The sequence below is a fragment of the Cladophialophora psammophila genome (genome assembly GCF_000585535.1).
Source record: "Cladophialophora psammophila CBS 110553 chromosome Unknown aczJe-supercont1.60, whole genome shotgun sequence".
NCBI lineage: Eukaryota > Fungi > Ascomycota > Eurotiomycetes > Chaetothyriales > Herpotrichiellaceae > Cladophialophora > Cladophialophora psammophila.
Window position 1 is genome coordinate 17,622 of NW_006912981.1, and position 9,912 is coordinate 27,533.

Consider the following 9,912-nt stretch of genomic DNA (forward strand, 5'->3'; position numbering starts at 1 on the left):
AATTCATTCATTGGTTCGTCTATAGCAACGCTAGTCTTTTTATAGATTCCATCTTTAGTAACTTAGCCGAATTATAATATACTCTTCACCGCTTCAGTACTTTAATACGATATCTCGAAGACATTCCTCCTATAAGATATTCCTTAGTGATGGAGTCTGCTCGAGTATCGAAACGTGGTAGACCACTATCGATAGATGATACTCTAGATCCTTTAATTCAGCGTAAACGAGATCAAGATCGTCTTCGGCAACGAAGACTCCGGCAACGACGACAATAAGGGAGAGCTCAAGGACAGTAAGTATCTAATTAACAGCGCATTGAGTCTCTTGTTGAGCAACCCTTTAAGTTTCCTAATTCTGAGCTAATCGTCTAGGCTGTAGGATTACGTCTAGAAGGATATAACTTTATCCGTGACGTCGAAGATACTATACGATAACTCACTGCCATTAATATTAACGAGCATCATACACTCTACACTAATACTGACTAGTTACGTTAATCTCGTTCTTCTCATAGGTAATATAGCCTCTATACTATTACGCTCATCTCTTAACCGTACTAGATTAATAGCTACACTATCTTAACCACCTTTATTCCGAAGTCCAGATATAAGCCAAGGTTATAAACGAGTTCAGAATACTCTCGCTACGCCACATCGTCGGCTATAGACTCCTTCTCTTAATTAACGGTAGATTCATTATTATTTTGCCTCTCCTCGCCCTTAATCTGGCGAATTATAATCGTTAAGTTATCTCTTTATTACTTCTACTATCTCTACACTATCTGCTCTTCCTCGCGTATATCGACTATCTACTTAACTATCTTAATATCCTTAGAATCGTAAAGATTATAACTTGTACTCATAATCTAGCGAGAGTAATGGTAGTGATGAAGAGAATAATAACGATGTTACTTAATTAGTCGTCGAGATAACTTCTCGAGTTAATATTATGGGTTACACTTCTTCTACGAGCGCGCTCTCTCCTAGACTAATTAGTCTTTCGACGACATCCCTAATATCTATACGTACCGCGATAGATATCTTCTCATCTATTCGCTCCTTTAGAATAGCGACGTAGAATATTTCTAATGATTCTAACGACCTAAATGATTTTGACTACTTCTCTAGCTCTAATACTTCTCTTAATCTAACTGATTTCGACGAGATAGAAGCGCGAGAATCGAAGGAGGAAGACGAAGAAGACGAAGAGGAAGAGAGCCTAGACTATGATAGTGAGAATAGTGAGGAAGACGACGACGATCGAGATTAGGTTTCTTTCGCGGTATAGAAGCTACTCTCTTAGTATTACTTCGACGGTCATCATGGCTATACACTAGAGAAGTATACTCGACTCGAATAAGAGTATAAGGATGTCGTGGGAGATTAGGAGCATCACGACCTCTCGTTCTGCTTCCTACGAGCGAACTTTCCTTCCGTATTACGGCTAGATCACGATATCGACTAACTACTCACACCAGATTAAGTCTAAGCGAATTTTACTTCTTTAGTAGCACAATGGGAAGAAACGATATGTGGAACGAGTATCGATCATCCCTACTTACGTTATGTCTGTCTCCATACGTATACTACTCCGCTAACGAACCCTAAGATATCCTCTGATGTCGATAGTTTCCTCGGTTTTGCTACATCCCTCGGCTTTGCCCGCGAAGGATTAAATATCGAGCTCGCGCCTTAGGTCCGGAAAAATATAACGGCGGATATTTATATTACGATTACGATATATCGTGAGCCACCGATATAAGATCATCACTATGAGCTGAATTAGGAAGACTATGAGCTCGCGGTTCCTCGCGCCGTTTAGACTCTTCTACGCGATATCTCTCACTTCTTCGCCGCTCGGCTTTTCGGCGCTCGGGACATCGAGGTGTACTTTCTCTTTCCCTATATCCCGGTTGATGGCCACTTTATCGGTTTAATACAGCACTAACTAAAACGATGGTTTGACCGGATCTTTCTCCCAGTCCTCGAGTCGATCGCGCTCTCTCATATTTTATAATATCTTCTCGCGTCGCTCCGTTAAGCGTAGGCGAACTCCGTAGCGGCGTAGATCGAGGGTCGTTAAGCGATCACTACGAGCTACTAGAGTGTCTAGACGATTCACTATACTCTTTAGTCATATTTTCTTTAGTTACTCTGGAGCGCGATTATCGATCGAATCGAGATATAGGAAGGGTTATAGGATTTCCGCGACCCTTAGATCTTCTTCTGCGCTAAAGGAACTAAGCTAGTATTTAAGATCTAGAGTGACCCCGCTACCATCGTCCTCGATGCGCTTTAATAGTGGGATGACTAGATTCGGAGAGTGCTACGGTGGGAATATATCGATTAAGACCGGTTCTATCTCGACTTAGAATAGAAGATTTATGTTTCTCGCTCGCTCCTCGACTCTTATATACTCTACGTTTTCATTACGTATCTATGGCGACGGTGTTGTCTCGAATCTTACATTAAGTGGCTCTACTAGGAAGAACCGAGGATACCGTCGTAGAATGGCGTCGGCGCTCGCTTCTATATATAGTCGATACTCCGTGACGCCGTCTCGGTCATTAGCGTCCCACCGAAACGGTCGCGCCTTTATCGCGGAGGTGTCCGATATATTCAGAACTATAATTCGGTGAAGGAGGTGTTCAATGTCAATAAACGAATTCTCTTTGATAACGATGCAATGAAGGAGCTGGCGGTGGACCCCTTAGTGAGTAAGACGGCGCGCGCCGTGGCCGGTGGACGTCCTTAAGAGAGGTAAGTCTTACGCCGGGCCTATACTTAGAGTCGATACCGAATACGAATCGCTCTCCATAACAATCGACGAAAGAACTACGGGATTCGCTAGGAGGCGCGTATTATATACGAGTGTACCGTCGTCATTATGGACACTCTCCGTACGTAACCGCCCTCATCGGCACCGGTCCATTCGATTTAGGGTCACCCTCCGTATGTTTAGATTATTCTCACCTAGATATACTTTCTATTTCTTCGCCACTACGTTAATCGCTTCGCGTTAGGATTTGAAGTCGTTTACGCCCGGGCGACCTCAGAGGCGATTATATGGGAGTAGACGAAGATAATGGCTATGTTTCTTCGCTGTCTTCGGTTTACTCTGGGCGCGTAGCAACTCTCGCGGGAATCCGCCCTTTGGTAGAGTAGGCGTGACCTTTTAGAAGACGAATAGAGAGAGGACGCGGTAGAGGCGGAGGGTGTGGTCTTTCGCCGTCGTAGTTGGATTGGCCTGGGATTTTGTAATACTCTCCCTCGCTATGGGTACTGTTGGGTGGAATCGCGCATCGATTAGCGCCGATTGGAGTTTTACGCTGACATTACTCACCTAGTCTCGTTTGGTAATCGGGCTTTATAGGGGGTGTATCTACGTCGGGGGGGGTCGGTCCGAGACTTCTTTAACCACGAACGGCGACTTAACTTCGCCTTTCGTCTCCTCGAAGAGAACTTACACTATACTCCCGTGGTGAAGCGTCTTTTACAGTGGATGGTGTATATCTGCCTCGAGTAGTTTCGGATTGATACCTTACGTTCTATCGAGCGCGAAATGAAATCCGAGTACGTGGAAGAGGCACTCCAAAACTCGTAGCTCTTCTGCTGTTAATATTTTCGTTAGATTATGTTAGATAGGCGCATTCACACCGTGACTGGTAATAAGTTCGATTTTAAGGAGCCCCTACGCCTCGTCGATTATCTCTTTGACTGGGACGATCGGTTTATGCGTCAGCATTGGGACTAGAAACCCTACCGTACCCTTTATCGCCGCGTATATATACGATTGACATATGCGCCGTTCGATCGGATCGAACACCGACGAAGTTTCGTACGTATTCATATATAGTATCTCTTTAAGTGGCATTGGCTTCTTCCATATTCTCACCGGCACGGTTTAACCTAAAAGACTAAGAATATGGGACGGATGTGGTACTCCATAGACGTTAATCGTCACGAGGTGGACGGAGAACCCCTCCCCGAGTATTTACACCGAGTTCCCCTTAAGGTATAGTAGTGACTCGGTCTTCGCAATAAGCGGATGAACCATCGCTATCGTGCCGGGTGGATCGCCGACCTGCCCGAGTGGATTTCATGGTCGTCGGAACGATGGGCCGAATGGATTACGATATAGCAACGTCGAATGAACTAGGCGGGAGACTATGTAGAAGTAGACATCGTATGACGATAAATAGACGTCGTTAACGAAACCAAAGGATAAAACATTGTTTCGGGGCGTACACCGCGAAGATCGGAATTACGAGGAGGATATATGCTTATAAAGGAGGGAGAGGGTTTATGGATTAGATTCAATGTATGAATGTAATGGTTTGCCGATTGGATTCATTCTATGAATCATCGTAACCTGTCGCCCTCGGGCCCTCTGTGACGGCCATTACCGCCCTTACAGTATCTCCGCCCAGCCGGAGGAGGACTATATAACTAGGATAACATTAGTATCATTTAATCTATTTCTTTCTATTACTTATATAATCGTGTCGTTCTCTAACGAGGTGAGATCTTGAAATGGCGGTGCCGCGGGAATGACGGAGTGGGCTTGGTACGTGGCAATTTATACGAAAAATGCGGAGATCCACCGGTATATCCGAAAAGGGTTAGTGCGTAACTCGCTCTCGATCTCTGGCGTACTGGGTAGTCACCAGCTCTTATGCGATCGAGATTAGAGCTGTGAGATATATTCTTGTCGTACATTCGTATATCCTTCGACTTCTTAATTAAGAGTGAAATTCACTATGTTAACGGACGACCTTCTCACGAGGCGTAGGGGGAGATATATAAGGTTAGTTCTTCATTTTATTCATCTTAATTAGCCGGCCCCCCAACCAGTAGAGAGACTTCGTAGATTAGTGATCTCTAAAATGGATTCACCGGAAGACTATAAGGCTGGATGGCTTAGAAGTGATCTATGGAATGGATTCAATGAATTCTAAGAGGTCTGGTAGAATTCACTCTTTTCTCACCTCGATAGGTAAGTACGCTCTTCTTAGTGGGCTCTGTTGTCGTTGTTTTCTTATCTATGTTTATACTTATCTTCCTTCTTAATTACTTTCATTAGCGCCATCGTTATTGAACTCGTTGAAACTGGCCCATTTTACGCCGAAAACTGTTCCATTTCATTAAGGCCATCTAATATCATCTCTTCTTCTCTTTGGCCCAACCACCGCACTTATTTTCGCCGCGTAAGGCCCGATCTACGTCGTCGAGCTAATCGTCGGGTGAAAGTAGAGCTAAATCTGAGCGAGAGGTGAGTGGATCCACTATTAGATCCATTTCATAAACTATTTTATATAGACCACTGAACTCTTCTCTATTTATATTCCCGAGTTTAGTGGATTCATTCTATATCCCCTAAGTTCAGTGGATTCATTCTATGTTTCTAAGTCTAATAGATTTATTCCATGGACTATTTAACTTCCCTTAGCCCATAGCTCTAAGTTTCAGCGGATCTATTTCATAGACCGCTTAACTAATCTCTTTTATCTCTACCGGTAGGCGTTTCTAACTATAGTGAGAAAGAAGAGATCGGCCTCGGCTTTCTCGTTACCGCCGCCGCCGAAGCGATCTAAGCGAGACCTAGTAATAGTAAATAAAGAAATCGAGGAAGGGAAAGATCTTGTAGTCCGCTTGAAGTAAGAATGGTAGGAACTTTCGCGCATCGCCTCCAATAAGAATAGAGAGGCCCGGCTTAAGTAGTAGTACCGGGATACCAAGAAGATCGTGGCCGATTTGGAGGCCGAGCGCGTGGCCCTAGCTAAAGTAGCGGCGCTAGTGGAGTTTAGCGATTTGTCGGATGAGTCGGATACGGTCTCAGTACCAGTTAAGAAAACAACTAAGGTAGCGAAACCTAAGAAATCTATAAAGTCTACTAAGTCCGCAGTACGTATTGTCGATTCCAGTGACTATGAATTTAGCGATCCGGTGGACGAGGATTTAATAAAATTCGTATAAAGCCTCTCTAAGTTCAATACTATCTCGGTAGTAGGTCTAAAGATAGCTAAACCAGCGAAGGCTAAAAAACCTACGAAGTCTGTTAAGTCTGTAGAACGTATTGTCGACTTTAGCGATCATAAATCTAGCGATTCGGAGAACGAGGACTTGGTAAAATTCGTATAAAGTCTTTTTAAGTTTAACACTACCTCGGCAGTAGGCCCGAAGATAACTAAGTTATTAAAGGCTAAGAAATCTGCGAAGTTCACCAAGTCTACAGATCGCATTGTCGACTTTAGCGACTAGGAGTCTACTGACCCGGAGGCCGAGGACCGCACTGGATCTATGGACACTATCTTTAAGGTAGTCGCTCGATAGCGGCGTAAATAGAAGGTACTGCAAGATGCTAAGGGCGAGGATGACTTTCCCTTTGAAGACCGTGATAAGCTCGTGCGTGATCTAGCCAAGCACTTCTATGGGTACACCTGTATTGAGCTCGACCGCATTATGCAGCGTAACCAAAGCTTCCTGGCTAGGTATCTTAAGCTGAAGGACACTTACGAACTTCTGCTGCTCATTTAGCGAATGAAAGTAACTATGACACACTTCATCACGCTTAAAAAGTAAGGCTTCGGTGTTCCGGAAGTCAAGGTAAACTCGATATTTTTCTTCGATCACATTGTGAAGGAAATCTCTAAAGGTGATAAAGCCCATGCCTCCTGGTAGAAGCTTGGGGAGGTGTTAATCCGCGATGAACTGGACTTTAACTATGACCCGTGCTTCGAGAAGTTCCTGGGAGCCCCCCGAACTAATAAATAGACCTTTTCTAAAGTGGCGTACGTGGCCTAAATTTATAAAATCATTAAGAAATTTCGCATCTACTTTTCCGAATCTTTCGAAAAAGAGTAGCTCGGCTAAATGCGCTGAGGTCTGGCCACTGTTAATGACTTTCATCGCGTCTTCTCTCTACTGCGGTACGCTATCAGCTGCTATGAAAAGGTATTCTTTCCTAAGTTCGGCCGGAAGAAACCCGTATCTGTCCGCTACCTCACTGAGCGCGAGGTGGAACTACTCCAGAATGATTCATTATTCTCTGGAAAAGAACTGGATATCTAGAATCTTAAGTCCGAAATGGTCATCTTATGGCGGGACTAGGAATTGGATAGTCTCGATGCGATTGAGCGCCTTAATATAGTCGATCTGAAGATTACCGAGGATACTTTGGATAAGCTGGTGGCTGATGATGATCTGCTCACTAACATAACTAAGAAATTTTCTAAGAAGGTTAGTCAACGCTTAGAGTAGTCCTTAGAATGGATTCTCTCCTCTCTCTCCTCTCTCTCTATACGCGAAATGGTTCATGGAATGGATTCACTGAGTCTCCCACCCATTGAATCCATTCCATGGATTACCTCGCTTATTCCGAGCCCTTCTCCCATTAGATTCAATCTACGTTCCGTTCCATTCCTGTTCACTAGCTCTCCGGCCCTGCTAACTCTCGTACTCTCTATAGTCTAAGTTAAAATCCTTTACCGGTGCTAACGTCCGTGCTCCCATTGACGAGGATACTCTAAAAGTCTTTCTTTAGACCTTAATCGATTATTGCTACATTGTCCACGACGTATTCTTCATTAGCTAAGTGGATGATACCGCTTATCTAAGTGAGAACATCTTTATGGCTGAGCGGGTCTTGCCCGAGGAGTACTAGAACCCCATGAAACGCACCATCCAGCGGATCGAGGACGAATTCTAGGACCTCCGGGCTAAAATCGCCGTGGTGTCGGCACCGGCCCCCGGATACCGCACTGCCGTACGGCTCCTGGGCATTAGTGAAGATTATAATGAGCTTGGACCGGGAATCTACGTCCACTCGCAGCACAAGGATGATTTAGCTAAGTTCGTTTCGAAATATTACTAGGTTATCGGTACGACCTGGTAGATGTAGATAGAGGACTCGTCTTTAGTCGGTGGAATCCTCGCGGCGGACTATGGCCTTGGTAAAATATCTTAGTGCTACTATCTAATTTACTACGCGGCTATGATGAAGCTCCGCGTTTAGTAATAGTACCTTCACTAATGTGCGTAGAATAAGGTCACCGGTTAACCTAAGTCTTCCGCCCCTAAAATGAACTTTCGTTCTATATTTGTTGTCGCTCCGCCCACGGCCCTAGATAGTTGGTACATTGAATGGCTTAAGCACTGGTGCAGTGAGAAGGAAGGGCGGGGTCTTTTAAACTTGCGTATCTTCTATGGTACCGATCGTACCCTAAGTACGGATGTGGATGAGACCCTTCGATAAATTATACTTCCGTCCGATGGTAAGCTCGCCCGGTGAGAAATTGAGCGAGTATTTTCGCTTAATGATTCGATGTTCGCGTTCGGCGTTGTCTGGTGTGCCTACGAAACCTGTGCTTAGCGCACCTTAACTAGCTGTAAGAAGTCGATGGAGGATAAGTTCCGTGCCGCCGCTGGTTAACCCGAGAAAGGTAAGCTTCTCTCTCTCTTCCCTCGGGGCTCTTTTCTTATTTAGATTTCTTCGTATCTCCGTGTTATTATGGTTCATAGCATGGATTCATTCACTGCTCTATTCTTATTGGATTCATTTTATAGATCCCTAACTACCCCATACCCATTCAATTCGATCTATTCACCCCCTGACTACCCCATTCTTATTGGATTTATTCTATAGATCATCTGCTCACTCTATCTTCCCTATAGATGAGGACTCCATTATCACTATGCCCGACGACGTTAATGAGGTCACCGATGCGTAGCGCCTAGTCTTCTTTCCGACTTTTAAGGAGGTCGAGCTTAAAGAATAAGATCTTCGTAAGATTCGTAAACTCATCTAAGAACTCGAAGCTAAGTAATACGGTGCGCTTAAGTTTGATGAGGCTAATGATGATGAGATGGTTGAGAATAAAGACTATATCGTTTTCACTTCTCGGTTCGCGGGACTGTTTTACCGGGTGATTTATGATGAGGGCCATCGACTTAAGAACTGTAGAACTCTGAATTCGGTCGCCATCGATAAGCTATATGCCCTAAAGAAGTGGGTGGTTACGGTTACTCCGATAATAAACCGGATCTCGGATCTATTGGGATATCTTTATCTCTTTTAGTAACCTTAATGGGAGTCTGACCTCGATAGCCTGGACGTCTTTGTGCTTCTCTCCGATTCGGAAATGGTCTATCGTTAGTCTACGCTGCTATAGTGAAAGACTCAGTGTGGAAAGTACTAGAAGAAGTATAAGGACTGGTCGCTGTTTCTCTTTAATCCCCGTACCTTCGCTGCGCTTATTAATCGGGGTAAGCTGGATAGTGTCACCACCACTAGTTTAGTTCTTCGATCGATTCTGTTTCGGATTTAACTTCGGTGAACTATAGTATTCTAGATCTGGTTGGACTACATCGAGTACTATCTACCGGGCGTTAACGTTCTTATTTTTTATATTGTCGGTGTGGAGCTCCGGCCCTCCCGGTGAGAGGCTAATGAATTTATAAAGATCTGGTTTACGTTCTCGAAACACCTTATTAAAGGTAGTAATGATAGCGGGAAACCGATTAAGAAACTCATCATTAGTGCCGGCGGGTTACGGGATATGGCTATTCATCGCCATCTGTGTTTGGCCACCTTCGACATTCGGTTTAATACCTTGCTCTTGCGGTGTAAGGGTTAAGGGGCGGCGTAGGCCCGGGAGTGGACTAATAACGCGGATGACCACGGGTTTAGTGACTATTTCTACGCGACCTGACTTAGCCCATTTCTCCCGAACTATCTGGACCGCCTCGGTGCCTACGTCTATTACGTCGGGGAGTCTGTTAAGCTTCGATATCTGGCTAAGCACGTTTATATATTCATCTTCGGAGATGAAAATGGTAACTTCAAGGGGAAAACGGTTTTTATGGTTAACTGGCCTTATACGTAATGGGGTCCCGATGTCTTTCTCTATAA